General features: G+C 31.5%; 1 long non-coding RNA gene across 2 annotated transcripts; it reads left to right on the forward strand.

The window, feature by feature from the left end:
• The first annotated feature begins 545 nt into the window (after positions 1 to 545).
• Positions 546 to 18000, forward strand: LOC141419560 (uncharacterized). Of its 2 annotated transcripts, XR_012444201.1 has the most exons (5): positions 546 to 823; positions 1639 to 1712; positions 4894 to 5000; positions 12802 to 12920; positions 15472 to 18000. It is a non-coding gene; the product is annotated as an uncharacterized lncRNA (long non-coding RNA). The 2 variants fall into 2 exon arrangements; XR_012444202.1 differs by lacking the exon at positions 12802 to 12920.
• The last annotated feature ends 204 nt before the right edge of the window (positions 18001 to 18204 follow it).

An 18204-nucleotide genomic window follows, 5' to 3' on the forward strand; every position in this document is an offset into this window, starting at 1 on the left:
AGTTGGAACATGTTAAAGAAATACTTTCTTTCCCACTCTGAAGTGACATTTGGCATGCTTTGGAGTCTGAACATGATTCAAAGTAGAAATTTTATCTCACTTTCTGACTGAAAAATCCTATTTAATTTTCTTAACAATTTTACAAATAAAACACTGTGATGAATAACAGATTGCTTTGGGAGGGTTTCATTCATGTAAAAGCTCCCAGTAATGCTGACTTTAAGCATAACACAAAAACAGATATGATGCTGAAAGGAACATCAGAAGCCCATGACAGCCTAGACGTATGCCCTCTCAGTTGAAGTGCCCAGTGTACCCCATGGCATGGAAATTCACCATCTCAGAGAATTCCTAGATCCACAACTGCTTGTTGACTTCCATGTGGCAGCTATGGAAAGATGTCATCCAATGGTGTTGAAATGTAGGTTACAATCTTTTCTCTTTATTTTTGACAGAAATCTACAGCATTCTGTCAGGCAGACAGGATAGCAGCAGCAGAATGGCCCCTTATCCTTGAAGGCCACTTGATAGGCCCACATGGGACAGTCTAAGATGTTATAATCACATCCACTCTTTTCAGCATATACTTGTTTATTCATTCCTTTAAACCATAGTGTGCTGATTTAAGCTTTCTCCAAGTATTCCATTTCCTCTGCAGAGTAATTAGGATCAGCTGAAATAACCATGCTTTTGCTCCGCCGTTTTTAACTGGCAGTAAACATAGGCGTTATGCATTACTGTGAGAGGTTTGCTTTCAGAAGACTCCTTGCTGTCTCAAACTGACAGGAAAGTGATGCTGCATTTTTCAGTCTGTCTTATTCCAGTGAGTAGAGACTTTCTTGTGAATTTACTGTTAAATGTGCTTGATTTGTGAATTTTGAATTACAGCTTGTAGAAGGCCTTTTAGTGCCTGCATTACAAAGGAAAAATATAGAATTTTTTTAAGGAATTTAATGAATTTTAGTCTTAGGAAGCTAGTTTGGCTTCACATTCAAAAGCAGAAGAGATGCTTACTTCTCATTTCTCAAAATGAGAAGTATTACAAGTAGGACTGGCAGTGAGTGAATTGAAAGTGAGATATTATCCTTTTGTCTCATGAATGTCAGCAAGATGAAACAGAGAGGAAAGGGATAATATAATGGTGACAATAGGGAAAAAGAGATTGCATCCTTGGGAGCATGAGCTCTTTCTAATATCCTATATGTATGGCTTTGTCTGTATAAGATCAAAACAACTCAATGGAATAAATGCTTAGACAATTTTCTAAATAGTTTGCCTAGGTCATATCAAAATATAAAGATAGCTTCCTTATATGTTTCCACTTCATTATTTTTCTCCTTACATGCTGCTTTATAAATTATAATTATAAGTACCAATTTTTATGTATGATGTTGAATCTGTATTTTATAAAACAGATATCTCACTGGTTTTCCTTGGATTAGATAAAAAATATTTGCATGTATGAGGGAGGAAATTCAAATTGTTCAAAATAGATTTAAGACAGGCACTATAGAATTATCACAGCTTTTTTTTTTAACAATCAAATAGAGATTTTTCATGCATTTGGACTGTGTGGCAATCTGTATAATTCAATCTATATAATTCTCATTGTGAGATTTTTTATCACTATTTTTTTAGGGAGAAGTGCAGAGGAGAAACACATAAACAGACATAAATGTAATCTGTCCTGCTGTGATGTATGGACCTTTATGGTATGCTTTGAGTCTTTGTATTTTTTTATTCTCAACGGATGAGAAAAATCAGCTTTTCTGAAAGTAAAACAAATATTCAGAAGTGTTTTCCATGCTTAGGAATGAAAATAAAATAACTGAAGAAGAGATGATATGGAAAAATCAATCTATAAATATGTGTCCCTTTATTTCTCTAATTTGCCTTGTGTTTCATTGAAAGTTATACTCTTCTCCATCTGTTAAAGTTCCACTGAAGAGTATCAAGGAGTACCTAGAGTAGAAATGAAAAAGCAAATTGAAAGAAAAAGCAAAAAAGTGGTGGGGAATGGAGATAAATATCATTCCCCTCCAAAAATAATGAAAACTTAAGACCAAAATAGAAATAAGATACAAAGTAGTTTAGAAGAGCATAAAAAGAAAGCCACTATCAGATACCCAAGGAAAGTCTGTTCCTGAAGAAGTCCATTTCTTTCAAATGTTTGCTGGTCTGTTTTTTGTCCTTTCTCTGAGTGGTAAATGTGGAATGAAGCAAATTATCTCCAACAATTGCACAAGTAATATATTGAAGTAATTAATCCCACTGAAGCTATTTTTTGACCAGGTTAGGTTGAAGACAATTTTCTGCTGATGGCTGAAGTCTAGAAGGAATAAATACATAATGAGAAAAGACATTTATTTTTCAGCTACGAATCAGCATTTAGACCTAAGAAACATTTCAGTGTTTGTACAAACAGCAATGTGGAGGGAGTAGGTAGTTGAAGTATATGAATAGCATGTGAAGATTGAGAGAAGATAAAGACATTAGGCTATTAATCTTTAGTCTTAAATTTGACTTTCATATTAAATGAAAATTATGAAACATAGGTTTGTGTATGTTTTGAAATTGTAGAGTTGAAAATTCATGCATGGAGTCAATATAGGTGGGTGAGCATAGTTGCATTCCCTATTGATATAATTTAACAGAATTTTTAGTGGATGGTGTGGTTAATTGAGTCAAATAAAATCCTTCTTACATATTCTCTTAATAATAATAACGTATCATATAAAAGTTCTTTATATTCAAAAGCTTAGTGCTTTCTTCCTATTTTGTTACATATCACATTTACAAAACGTTTTAGAATATAACGTTTTTAATCAAAGAACACCACAGACTTTTATAGTTCTCTTCTCTCTCTCTCTCTTCCCTCCTCTCTCTCACTCCTCTCTCTGTGTATGCCTGTGATTATAGGAATGTACTTTCCTTAAGCGACTGTTATGGGGTGATGCAATCAATGGTATCCTAATAGGAACCCACAACACCAATGATTTACAGCTGTATATAACTCTTGAGTATACACATCAATGTGCAACATCCTGTAAATTATAGTGCATGCTGTAAAACACCATAAATTGTCAATCTTTGTTTGAATTATCACCATTAAAGATTTTTGCACCTAATTGCAATTGTGAATTGCTATAGTTCTGTTACAATTATTCTTTCTAATGATTTTAGTATCTCATGAATGGAAACTGTAGATTTAGTGGCTGATTAGGTAGCACAGTTGCCTTAAAGCTGCAAAGGTTAAACTTCTGAGTCTAAATATCATGAATGACTGACCAGCAACTTTGCCAGTGGACTTTTCTGAGTAACAATTAAACTAGGTTCCCATTTCTATTTATCTCATTTACATTTTACATGATAGAAATCTATGAAAATTTATTTAAAACATAGAATTATTAACTTTCATTTAGTGATACAGTCTCAGAGGGAAAATTTGTCATTTCTCCATCAGCCATCATGTTGAAAATCAGCATATGATTTTTAAACACATAAATGTTGTCATTCTTGAACTCAGCTTTTGAAATGTAATAGAAGATCTCCACTAGAAGAGCTATCAAAAAAGTGTAATAGAACTATAATACAAAAATCAGGCAAGTTTTCAGATGCCTGGCCATTGATAGTCATGATTTTTCTAATATTTGTCTATTCATGGTATTTGAATTGAATATTATTTTGCAGAAGCCTGTTTCCCCAAATTAAAAAAAAAACCTTACATCTTACCTCAAAATTCTCTAGAAGAATAGATTCTGCTATTTTAGGATTCATACTTGAAGCTTACTTTTGGCATATTTCCTTCCTTTTAAAATGCTTATCAATTTCCTGTGTTTCTGGTAATCAAATTTCACTAATATAAAAATTATAACACGCATCATGGAAATTAAGTTCAAACCAGACAAAGAGTTTCTTTCCTTGTTTTCTTTCTATTCCCTGTGCAAGATCAATATTTTCCCTGAAGAGGAGATTCAGGATTGCTGGATTTATCAAGGATTTGAAAGCTTTCTTGGTATTGCCACACCGTTTATTTTATACCTTACTTTAGAGATTATCCTCTTTTGCTTTCTCAAATTTAGTGTTTTAGAACTACTCCTTCAAATATCTTGTTAATCCCTTTATGTTAAGCATGATAAAATGATGATTATGATAAAAATTAATGTTAACATCTTGTTAACCATTTTTGTCGCATTATAACAAAAAAGCTTCTTAGGTTGTTTTTAAATTGACTTCTGTATTTATGACTAAAGTCTGCCATCTAGTGGGAATACTGTTTACTACTTTATAAAACTGAGTTTTAGAGACTATCTAGTCACACTGTTTTGACTGGAATCATCATTGAGTTTCAACAGCATTTTAATAATTGAATCAACAGTCAAACAGTCATACTAACTACATTGATGTGCTTGTGCAAAGCAGACTGAATGAACGAGCTGAAAAACTTAAAGATGCATTTGAAAACAGTCTGTATTTCAGATCTGAAATGATTTTAGATTGTCTATAATATGAATTTGGTCAGCTTTCCAGGTAATTGCTTTGAGGAAGGTCCTTTCTTTTTTCCTTCTTCAACATAATTTTAATGATACAATCCATAAAAGCTACAGTTACCATGTACATACACTAAGAGCCAACCAATTTCAGGAAAAATAAAATAGAATTATGTTTCCTTATGGTATAAATAAAGATCAAACCATTTCTAAACAATTGTACATTTAAAAAATAATTAACATTGAAAAACCAACCTTGTTCTTATTAAAAGGTAACTTTTCTTCAGGTTAATTGATTAAATGTAATGTGTTCATTAAGAAAGGATAAATTGTTTTGTGGCTCTGTTTTTTAATTCCTGTTCTGTCTTAGCACTGAAGATTAAACCTGCAATTTCACCTTTAGGAACTGTTTAAAGGGTGTCATCAGTGATGAGTCACTCAGTATCTTCTGAGGTTTGTGAAACTGAATGAGGAGGCAAAAATCAGGTGGATGGAAGGAAGTGAAAAAGTGTAAGTATAATCTGAGCACAGTAGCATTAGGGACTAGAGATAAATTAACAGGCATTTCTATGAAGATCTTAAGCAAAAGTGGCAAAGAGCAAGAATGTAGAGCAGAAAAACCACCACTGATTCAAGGGCAAAAGCAAAGAGAAGATAGTATCCATTCACAATTTAGGGGATGTGGGTGTCCTTTCCAACAACCCAATAGTACCATTTGGTGTAGAAAGAGACTCTTCTTAACAACTATTGACTCTTCCATGAGAAGAAAATACCAGACCATTTTGTTCTCCCAACTCTCATATATTTGCATCTATACTATGAGCACATTCTATTGACATGCATAGATGTCTGTGAATATAAATTTCATATATTACCTATGAGCAATTATGTCTAATCCTAATGATTTTCTGATTATTTTTTGAAAATGTTTCTCTTGGTTTTCCTTCAGTCTTAACAAGAAACACCATTTTCCAAGGAGAATAGACAAAATTACAAAAGAAAAAGAAATGCAAATTGTAAAAAATCAGTTAAGTCTTGTAATGCTAGTCAAATAGAATAACCTGGTTTTGCTCCCAACTATAGTCCAAGTTGTTTAAATAAAAAAGAGGCTCTATATCTAGAGCTATTGTTGATGTGGAATTAATTAATGTAATTTTTCTGGCATCTCTATATTTTCAGGCTAAAAATTGACACATGAAATATTTAGAAATGTCTGATTGTGTCATAGTATTTATCATTTTAAGGTGTGCTTTTCTCAGTACTTTGATCATAATATAGATACTGGGTTAGCCTAAGCTTCATAGTGAGATCCTGCCTCAAAAACAAACAAACAAATAAATACATAAATAGAAAATTATTTGTTTAAGGATATGCTTACATTGATTATTGTGCTGGAGATGGGTAGACAAAGATTATGATAGATAATGGGTGTAATAAAATGACACATGCATACTATGCACAAACGTTTTTCTCTCTGTCTGTTTCTTTCTAAATGTATCCACAAAATAGCAAAAGCCTTTTAGTTGTAAGGCATATTGGTGATCTTAAAAGAAGAGGAGAGATTGTTCTACCATTTTTAATGTTTATTCATCTTTGCAGATGATTGCATTGCTAAAATTGCTTCTCTAAATATTTCATAAAATATGGTTATTAAACCATAGTTCTTCCATGAAAAATCCTGTAATTTAATGAATTCATGATGAAGAATTATTACATTACTCCCAATAATGATGGTAGTCATTTAGCTAATTGGATAGGACCCTACTCATAACACTTTCTCTGAATGAACTTATCACTCTGTCCTTTATGAAGTGCCTATGCCTATGCCCTTCAAGATGTGAAATCTTGTAATTAACTATTAGAATAAAAAAGAAATTGACTTAAATGGATCAAAGATCTTAATGTACATCTTGAAACTTTCAAACTACCACAGGACTTTCTGAATAGGACTCCTAATTTTTCAGTAAGTAAGATGAAGAATTGACAAATAGCATTGCATCAAATTAAAAAGTTTATGAACATCAAAGGAAACAATGAGCAGAATGAGGAGAAAACCCACAAAATGGAAGAAAGTCTTTGCCAGATTTCCATCAGACAAAGGGTTAATATTCTGAATCTACAAAGAGTTCAAAAATTAAACACTAACAAAACAAATAATCCAATGAATAAATGGGAAAATCAGTTGAACAAACAGTTCTCAAAAGAAGAAGCATAAATTGCCAGTAAATACATGAAAAAAATGTTCAACATCACTAGCCATAAGGGAAAAGCAAATTTAAACTATATTGAGATTCCCTCTCACCCCAATCAGAATGCCTATTATCAAGAAAACAAATAACAACAAATGCTGGTGAGGACACAGGGAATACAGAACCCTTATACTGTTGGTGGGAACATAAATTAGTACAGCCATAGTGGAAATCAGTATGGATGCTCCTCAAAAATCTAAGGATTTAACTACCATATGATTCTGCTATACCACTCTTAGAAATATATCCTGAGGAATATAAGTCAGCATATAATAGTTACCTGCATACCACCCATGATTAGAGCAGCACTATTCACAACAGCCAAAGTATGGAATCAACCTAGGTGTTCAACAACTGATAAAGAAAATGTGGTACATATACATAATGGTGTGTCATTCAGTCATAAAGAATGAAATAATGTCATTTGCAGGAAAATGGATAGAACTGGAGGTTATCAGGTTGAGCAAGGTAAGCCAAACTCAAAAAGACAAATATTACTGGTTTTCACTCTTATGAGGAATCTATACCTGAAAAAAATATGAAATGATTTCAAAAGGTGGATTATTCTGGGGAAGATCAGTAAGAGAGGGGAGGGGGAAAACAGTACACTGGGGGGCAAATGCTATCAAAGTACATTGTACATTAATAGAAAAAACAGTAAAAACTGTTAAAAATAAGGGGGGATGGAGAGGTGGAGGGGGTTGAAAAAGAGTAATAGAAAGGGTGAATTTGATGAAAGTAAGGGGAAAGAGAGTGCTAGGGGGCAAATACAGTCGATGTACATTATACATAAATGTGAAAATAGTGTAAGAAAAGACACTAAAACTGTAAACAAAAGGGGGGCTGTGGATGGAAAGGAGGAGGAGGTTAAGAAAGAGTAATAGAAGGGGTAAATTTGATCAAAGTAAATATTTACATACATAACAATATCACAATGAAATCCCTTTGTAGAATTAAATTACACTAACTTAAAAAGAATTTTCCTTATCTGTGTAATATCAGATAATCCACATAACTTCTCTGAGATGTCTTACCTACCACCTGTGAAACATACTAACTTGCAAGTTTTCTTGAGGAGAAAGTGAGATAAGTATGCAAAAAGACTTAGCAAATAATCAAGTGCTACACAAATACAAAACATTATTTTTGTATTTTACCAAATATAAAGTATCAAAATTGCACTGTTACACTGAAAGGGCATTAAGCTTTAGAATCATGTTTTCAAAATCTTATTAAAATTTGCATGTTTTCTCTTTTTGTTTATTGTTCTTTACTCATTTGTTTTACTGAGGACTAGCATGCTTTCTTTCTCAGCAACTTCATTTATTCAGTACATGAATTTAGGTTTCTATATTCTGGAAGAAAGTTCTCATACATAATGAAAAGGTAGATCTTATTTGCATGCAAAATTTTTACCATTACTGTTGTCACTTACTCTTGCTCTGCAGATTCAGAAGCATTCACTGAATCTCAGCTAGGATGATATAGCAATGATTTAATATATTTTATTTTTTATGCTTTGTTAAATGATTCTGAGGTCAAGTTCAAAGAAACAGAGGTAGCTTTTAAAAGGGTTAATTGTCAATTCATTTACAAGTTGGTACTGAGACTGAGGTGATTTTAGAAAATGGCCCAAGAGCCAAGAGTTTGTATTATGCAAAACTTGAACATTAATATAGTAATAAAGACATTTTGTACATGTAAATCCTTTGCAATTGTTCATTAAATCATTCAATCTCTATGGAAGGCAGGAAAATACTGTGAAAATTGTTTCCTAGGTGATAAATTGTATCACAGGTAAAGTCCAAAGCAATGCCAAAGACAAAAATTTAAAACATTTGCTACTGCTGATTTTTTCTTTAACTGTATTTCCTAACCATTTTTCATTAAGTTAAAATAAAATCTTAATGTTTCAGAGAAAAGGGCAAAATTCAAACTAATGTCAGTGACTAAAGGACATAATTTTAGAGGTTCTGACTGAAGGGTAACAGATGTTTTTGTTAGTAGTTTTTGTTTTTATTTCTTTTGCTCACTACTAGTTTGGAAAAGTATGTTAAGTGAATCACATGTTGTCTAGGTTTTAAGACACTTACTTTAAGTAATCAGAGAATAAATTACTAAAAGAGAATCTAAAGAAGGATCAGATAGTGATGTTTAATTTTAAAGATTAATTCTTCAATAAATATTTTCTGTCTGTGCTAAAGAATTTTGGGCAATATTAGACATCCCCAATTTTCTCCCCACTTCATTCTTATGAAATACATCATACATACAAAAACAGAGAATGAAATACATGTGCACAGTTTAAGAATAATATAAAGCAAGCATTTGTCTACCATCACATAAGTTTAGAAATAGCATGTTAATAATCTCTAAGAAACAATAGTTTTTTGTGCCTCATTCACATTATGCTTCCCTTCTCCAGAGTTAATCACTACTTCAATTTTTCCATTAATCTTATCTTGATTTTCCTTATAGTTTAGCCAATAATACACATCATTGACTTAAATATAGTATTTATTGTTGCCTGTTCTTAAGATTTAAATAAGTAAAATAATAATTTATGAGCTTATATTTCTTCTGTGACTTCTTTCTTTCTGTGAACATTTCTTCTTTGGTTTTAGTATGAGCATTTGTATCCAATGGATTTTAAGTTTCATTTTATTTTGGTAAAATACACAGCACAAACTTTACCATTTTAAACATTCTTAGTTTAAAATTCTATAGCATTAAGTATATTTGCATTGTTTTGTTGCCATTGCTATTATTCATCTCTGGTACACTTTCATCATCCCAGACTGAATCTCTATAGCCATTAAAGCAATAACTTCCCATTTTCTCCTTCCCCCAGACTCTCATACCAACATTTCTACTTTCTGTCTCTATAAATTTAGCTATTTCGACAACTCATATAAAAGGACTCATACAACATTTTTTGTTACTTTTGTGTCTGGCTTATTCACTTAGGATAATGTTTTCAAGGCTCACCCATGTTGTTTGCATGTATCAGAATTATATTCCTTTTCTTTAGTTGACTAGTATTCTTCATAATGTCTCTTTATTATTAATATTAGTTGAATATGCATATCAATGATCATTTCTAATACCAATCATTTGTATCTTCTTTTTTCTCTTGATCAGGCTATCTAGAAGCTTATTAATTTTACTGATCTTCTCAACCAGAGCTTGGTACTGAATTATCTATTATTTCTGTTATCTATTTCACTAATTTTTTACTGTAATATTTATGACTTTTTTTATTCTGATTTCAATTTCTTCTTTCTCTATTTTATTAAAGTAGAAATTGATATCATTAATCTCTTTAAATAAGGCACTTAGTGCTATAAATTTTTCCATACATATTGCCTTAGTAAATATTTATATATTGTGTTTCTATTTTCAGTTGATTCAAAATAATTTATAAATTATCTCTGGATATCTTCTTTTACCCCTTGGTTATTTTGAAATGTATAACTTAGTTTCTAAATTTTGGGGAGTTGTCAGAACTGTTTTTATTAATATCTAGTGAAATTACAATACAGCGATTATATTTTTATATGTCTTGAATTCTTTTCAGTTTGTTGAGACTTATTTTATAGCACAGAATATGGTCTGTCTTAGCAAAATATCCATGTATGCACTTGTAAAGGCTATATATTCTGCTGTTGTTGAGTGGTGTTCTATAATAGTCAGTTAAGTCAAATTGGTTTGTGTTGCTTTTCAAGATTTGTATATTATTTCTGATTTTCTGTTTACTTGTTTTATTAAACATTATGAGAGAGATATTTGAACAGTTAAGTAGACTATTCATCTAATACTTCTCAGGATTTTTCCCTTCTTGCAATTCTATCAGTTCTTTCCTATCCTTATTTTGAAGTTCTATAATATTATCAGGTGCATAGATTCTAGAATGATATGACCTCAGTATAGGGAATTAACCATTTGTTCATCAAGAAATGACATTATTTTAAAAGTTTCTTTTATCACTGGTAATATTCTTCACTCTGAGATCTAGTATGCATATTAATACAGAGATTATAGTATAGGTTTCTTTCTTTAGTGTTAGCATGGTATATCATTTTCCATCTTTGTCAGATATGAGTTTCAGAAATATTTTCTCCCATTACTTGACTTATTTTAGAAACAATGTCTTTTAAACAGTTTGTTTCAATTTTTATATTACTTGATTTACTATATTTTTCACTGATGATTTGACCAAAGAAATCTTTGACTAACCCCAAGCCTTTTTTTTTTTTTTTTTGCTGTGCTGGGTGGGGATACATTGTGGCATTTACAAAAGTTCTTACAATATATCAATTATATCACACCTGAATTTACCCCCTCCAACATTCTCCTTTGTCCTCCACACCCATTCCTGGAATAGTTTCAGCAGGTATCATTTTTCCATTTTCATACGTGTGTATGAAATACACAGTATTTGCACTATATTCATCCTTCCATACCCTTTCCCCAATCTGCTTCCTTTTCACTGATACCAACTCTCATCCCCAAGCATGACCTGATTTACCCTCCTATTCTCCAATTTTGTAAAAGAAAAATAAGTGATATTTTTGCTTCTTTAAGATACCTACACAGGGAGTTTCCTTGTTGCACTTCCATGTTTATATATATTATAGCACGAATTGGTTCATCTCCTCTAATTTTCTTCTTTCTCCCTTAGTCCCTTTCTTACAGTAGTTCCAACTGGTTTAAAAATTCTATATTCATTCTTATATAGAGAGTAGGTCAACCATATCTACCTTCTTAACTTCCTTCTTTTATCCCTCATCCCTATTATGTGACCTCCCCTTAGCGTGACATGTTTTTCATAATATTGCTTGTATTTGTAGTATAGAAGGTCTATATTATACATATCAATGGAAACATGAGGCTTTGGCCTTATGAACCTGGTTAACTTAAGATGACATTCTCCAGTTCCATCAATTTACTTGCAAACAACAAAATTTCATTTCTTTATGGCTGAATAAAATTCCATTGTATATAAATACCACATTTTCTTAATCCATTCATCTGGATTGGGGCATCTTGTCTGTTTCCATAGCTTAGGTATTGTGAATAATGCCACAATAAAAATGGGTGTGCAGGTGCCTTTATTGTAACCTGACTTACATTCCTTTGAGTACATCCCTAGGAGTGGAATTGCTGGATCATATGGCAGTTCTATCTTTAGTTTTTTGAAGAGCCTCCATATTGTTTTCCATAGTGGTTGTACTAATTTACATTTCCATCAGCAGTGTATGAGGGTTTCTTTTCCCCACATCCTTGCAAATATTTGTTGTTGTTTGTGTTCTTGATTGTAGCCATTCTAATAGGAATGAAGTGGAATCTTAAGTGGTTCTACTACACTTCTTTCTAGAGTTTCTGCAATTTTACCTATCACATGCACATCAAAGATATGTTGAATTTAATTTTTCTATACAGCATAAGATCAAGGATCATTTTCTATATGTGCATGCCCAATTGCTACAGAATCATTTGTTGAAAAGGTTATCTTTTTCACACGTATTTATTTTGATATGTTTGTCAGAGTAATATTTGTCTAATTTCCTTAAGACACCCTATTTTCTTGATTATTGTAGCTTTATAGTAAATTTGAAAACAAGTACTATAAATTCTCTAAACTTCATTCTTATTTTTCAAAACTAGATTATTCTTAATCTTTTGCTCTTTAAAGCAGGGCCTAAATTTCCCTTGTTAAGCTAGCTGTCTTCCACCATCATACCAGAAAGAGAACAACCAGTATTACCAGAGATAAAACCAGTACTGAATTGAGTCTGCATGCAGACTTTATGAAATAACTTTTATGTACCATTACTTTCTTCCATGTATCTACCCCTTCTCACAATTTACTATCAGTAGAAGCCCAAACTTCTTTTCCTTTACCCAGTCATGTCTCTACAACATTTTGCCCTTTAAAAAAATGTTTTATAAGCCCCCAAGCTAACTTCCTTTTTTTTTCACTTCTCTTCTGTCAAGCCCCTATGTATATAAAAATAGTGGCATCAAATAAAATTTGTTTACTTGCTTTTTGTCATTCATAGGCCCCAGCTATAAAACCTCAGAAAACAGAGGAAACATTTTTCTACCCTACACATATCTATATTTGGAAATAATACACAGAGGAGTGATGTTAACAAAATGAAAGACTAGGATTCTCCAAGTAAGTCTTGAGTCCCCCAGTAAAAAATAACAATCAACTGGCTGAAATAACCTTGCTGTTATAACCTTATGGAACCTCTGAAAAAGGAAGCTCTATAGCAACCAAGCCAATGTCCAATTACCCAATACAGAAAAAGCCATATTCAATGTTTGTAATTCAATTCACCTGATTGATTGGTAACTTGGTCACTTGGCATTTATAATATTAAAGATTATTCAGGTTTTCTAATTGGAAATCGTTCTTATACTTCTATGTGAATGCTAGAGCTATGACATTTTAGCAGAAAATACAGGTGAGAATATGTAGAATCTCTGAGTAAGCAAAGATGTCTTAAATAGAGATAAAAATGGTTGATAAACTGACTTTTATCAATATTACAAAGTTTGCTCTTTGAAAAAGACCATTATGAAAATGAAAAGTAAATGACAGCATGGAGAAATTTAGATAAATAGAACCGATAGACCTGTATCTATAAATATTTATGTATTATTAAGGACTTATATCCAGAATGTATAAAGAACTCTTTTTTTGCATGTTTTATTTTAATTCCATAGGTTTTTCTTTTCCATTTACATTCGTGTATACACAGTATTTGCACTACCCTCCTAACCCTCTCCCCACCACCTCTTTCCTCCCATGGGTATCAACTCCTCCCCACCCTCCCCAGGACCTGTTCTGTCCTCCTGTTCTCCATTTTTGTGAAAAAAATAACATTTTTGTTTGTTTAAGATAGCTATACAAGGAATTTCCTTGTGACTTTTCCATATATATATATATATATATTTAACCCAAATGGTATCTTAGTCAAATATCACCACAACAGAATTTCACCACTTAGGTAATTCACAATGAACAAAAATTTATTTGGCTTATGTTTTTAGAGGCTGGGAAGTCCAAGAGCATGACAGCGTCATCTGGTGAGGGCCTTCTTTCTACGTCATTCCATGGCAGAAGGTGGAACAGCAAGAGAGGGCAATTATGAGAGACTAAACTTGCAGTCTCAAACTGCTTTATGCAGAGATGTGCTCTACAACTGAGCTACATCCTCAGAGCTCCCAAGACCTTTTAAAATCAGCATTAATTCATTGATGAAGGTGGCTAAACACCTCCAATTAGTCCCCACCTCCCCACACTTTGTATTTGGGATTAAATTTCCAACACATGAACTTTGGGGGACTGGTTGGAACCACAGAAGTATTTTTTCTTTTCTTCATTTATTGTTTTGGATAGGGGTACATTATGTCATTTACAAAAGTTCTTACACTATATCAAATATGTTATATTTGAATTCATCCCCACATTGCTCCCCTTTAGCTCTCTCTCCCCCCATTCCTGGAATAGTTTCAACAGTATCATTTTGCATTTACATACATGTGTACACAGTATTTGCACCATATTCACCTTCTGCCCCATGCTTACTAAGCAGGCTCTCTACCACTTGAGCCATTTTGCCAGCCTTAGAAGTATCTTTTTAAATACAACATTTTTATTATTACAAGTCTAAATTTATGTATTTGTTTTCTTTTTTTGATTTTGGTGTTATATATAAGAAAATTGTGTCTAAATAAGGTAACAATTTTACCCACTTTTGTTATAGGAATTTTACAGTTTTTGCACTTATGTTGAGTTCTATGATTCATGTAGAGACTATTTTTTATCTTTAGTGAAGAAAGAGATCAAACTTCATTCTTTGTATGTAAATATCTGGTTGTCTTAGCACCATATGTTGAAAAGACTATTTCTCCCATTCAATTTTCTAGACAACCTTATTGAAAATTAATCTAAAAGGTGAAGGTATATAACTGGGCTTTCAATTATATACATTGATCTACAGGTCTATCCTTGTGCCAGTACCATACTGTATTAATTATAATACTTTCACAATAAATTTTGAAACTGAGTCCTTTAAATTTGTTCTTTTTTAAAATTGTTTTGGGTATTATGGGCCCCTTGCATTTCCCTTTGAATTTTAGGATGAATTTTCCAATTTCTGTAAAGAATACTATAGAGAGATAGGAAATACATTGAATCTAGAGATAATTGGGGGATGTACCACTAATTTTACAATATTGACTTCCAATTCATCTACATGGAGTCTTTCCATTTTATACAAGACTTCTTTAATTTCTTTCATTGATACTTTACTGTTTTCAGACAATAAATTCTGCACTGGTTTTTAATGTTTTTACTTAAATTTTATTTAATTCTACCTAAATTAAATAATTTTTATAATTTTAGTTTGGGATTATTCATTGTTAGAATACAGAAATATGATTGATTTTGTGTGTCAATCTTGTATCCTACAACTTTGTGAGAAAAATGTATATTTAAAGTATTGGAAGGTTGCGGGGGGAGATGGTCAAAACAATGTATACACGTGAATAAATGTAAAAATTATAAAATAAAAAATAAAAGTAAATAAATAAACTGAAAAAATAGTATTTTTAAGTAGATGCCTTAGAGTTTCTTATATACATGTTTAATTTTGCAAACAGAGCTAGTTTTTCTTTCTTTTTAATCTAAATACCCAATTTCTCACCTATTTTTGCAGGCCATAACCTCCAGAAATGTGGCAAGAGTTCTCATCTCTTCCTCTTCCTGATTTTCAAGTTCAAACATGATGTTATCCATGTTTTTTGTAGATTTTTTATAGTGTTAAAGTTAATAAATGTTTCCTCTGTGTCTATGGAGGCGATGGTGTGGTCATTGAGCTTTATTCTTTTCTTAGGGCACATTTCATGTACTAAAGCAACCTATGTTCCTGTGATAAATACCACTTGTCGTGGTGCATATTTTTTAAATATGCTGCTGAATTTTGTTTGCTATTGTTTTGCTGACAATATTTCATCTGTATTCCTAAGAGATACTGGTATGCAGTTTTTTTCTTGTGAGATCCTTTTATTTTCATTCAGGCATCAGATACATATGGGCCTCATAAAATGATTTTGGAAGTATTGTTACCTCTTATTTGTTCAAAGATTCTTTGTAAGATTAGTATTAATTTTTCTTTAAACTTTGGGTAGAATTACTAAGCAAATCCATCAGAGTCTGAGCCTTTCTTTGTGGGTAGTTATTAATGACGAATTTAATCTCTTTACTTACTGTTGGTATTTGAAGTTTTCTATTTTTCTGGTTTTTTTGTCAAGTGGGAGAGTTTATTGAGATAGATAAGTGTAAAGTGGGAGAGTGGAGCCCCCAAAGTTGGGGAAATCTCAAAAGAGGTGCCCTGAAGTTTCCTATTTTCTGTTGAGTCACTATCAGTAGTTTGTGCCTTTCTAAAAAATGTTTCCATTTTATCTAGGTTATTGAATTTTCCAGCATAGGTATTCATAGTTGTCCTATATAATCTTTTTGTTTTATATTTACGATGTCAGTAATAATGTATGCTTTGTCACTTATAATTCTAGTAATTTAAGTCTTCTCTCTTTTTCATGCTTGGCATAGGTGACATTTTCTCAATTTTGTTGATATTTTCAAAAAGCCAAGTTTTAAAAAATTAGTGTTGTTTTTCTATTTTTTATTTACTTAATTCCTGTTCTAAACTCTATCACCCTTTTGTTCTACCTTTAGGTTTAGTTTCATTTCTTGTAGCTGTGTCTTAAATTGTAAGCTTAGGTTGTTTAACATTTTGCTTCCACGTTAATGGAAGTTTTTGCAGCTATAAATTCATCTCTTTCCACTAGTTTAGGTCTATTCAATATGTTTTTATGTGTATGTTTTACTTTCCTTTCTAATTTTTCTTAGACTCATTAAGAATGAGTTAATTTTCACATAAATATGATTCTTCTAATTTTCTTTCCACTATTTATTTCTCACTTCACTCCATGAGATTAGAGATTTTGATATACTTGTACATATTGCTGCTTTTTAATTGCATGAAATATAGTCTATTAGGAAAGGTATTTTCAAAGTTTTATGGAAACAAATTTAGCAAAATTTGTTTATAGGTTTGTTCAAATATTATACTTGCTTATTAATCTTGTGCCTAGTTGTTCTGTACTAGTGAATATTAATTATTGTACAAATATTATTATTGAACTGTGCATTTCTTCTTCCAAGTATAACAGAATTCATTTCATGTATTGTAAGACTTTTGTAGGTACAGATATACTTACTATTATTGCTGTTATATCTTCTACATATATAATCCCCATTTTGTTATAGATTGTCCTTCTACATCTGTAGTAAAAACTTTTAAGTCAACTTTTCTGATAGTAGTATACATTGCAGATTTATTTGTATTGTTGTTTTGATGAAACATTTTCATCAAGAATTTAATCATTTTATAGCATATTTATATCATTTAATAAATAACATCTCCTACCAATAGCATATAGCTGGTCCTTTCTTTTTTGCATATGTGACGCTAGGTATCAAACCTCGGGCCTTGAAAACATGGTAACCAACCGTTCTACCACTGAGCTAAGTCCGCAGCCTTGAATTTTTTCTTAAAAGTCAATGCTGAGAGCCTTGAATTTTCATTAGATTGCTTAATCCATTTCTATTAAACTTAGTGTTTCTTTAAGTAGACTTAAATTTATGATTTTAGCTTTTGTTTTCTATATGTCTCATTTTTCTTCTGTTCCATTCTTACTGCTCATGCACTGAATGAATGTTTTCTAGTGTCATATTTTAATGTATTTACTGATTTCCATGATAACTTCTTATTGCATTTTCTAGGGCTTGCCATGTACATCTCAGCTTATCAGACTCAACATTAAATTTATACTTCACTTCAGTGATAAATAGTAAGGTGACTCTTCTATGCCTCTATTTCCTCTTCATATTTTTGTTACTTTGTTGTTATATGTATGACCTCTGTATCTATTACAGACTTGATATATCTTTATAATTATCAATTCCTATAATTTTATGTTTTTTAAAGATGCTGAGAGAGAAAAGGAAAATAAGTTTATATTTCTGATGCTATTTTATTAAAGTTCTGTACTATTTGTGGCTTGCTTCATTTGCCTTTATGCATTCATGTTTCCACCTGGTGTAATTTCCTTACTTCAACAAAGCTATTCTCCCACCTACATCCTTTGTGTTTTATTAAATAGACTAAATTTGTATGTGTCATTAGCTCAAAAATACTATGATTTTCATTTTAAACATGTGCTTTTAAAATCAATTAAAAGAGCAGAGAAAATAAATACATTATTTACATTTTTGTAATTATATCATTACTTTTGCCAGTAATCTTTGTCCATTTATGTATAATTGAAAACTTTTTTGGGATCACTAGTTTTTAGTATGAAGTTCTTCACTTATTATTTCTTTTAAG

This window comes from Castor canadensis, chromosome X, assembly GCF_047511655.1.
Source record: "Castor canadensis chromosome X, mCasCan1.hap1v2, whole genome shotgun sequence".
NCBI lineage: Eukaryota > Metazoa > Chordata > Mammalia > Rodentia > Castoridae > Castor > Castor canadensis.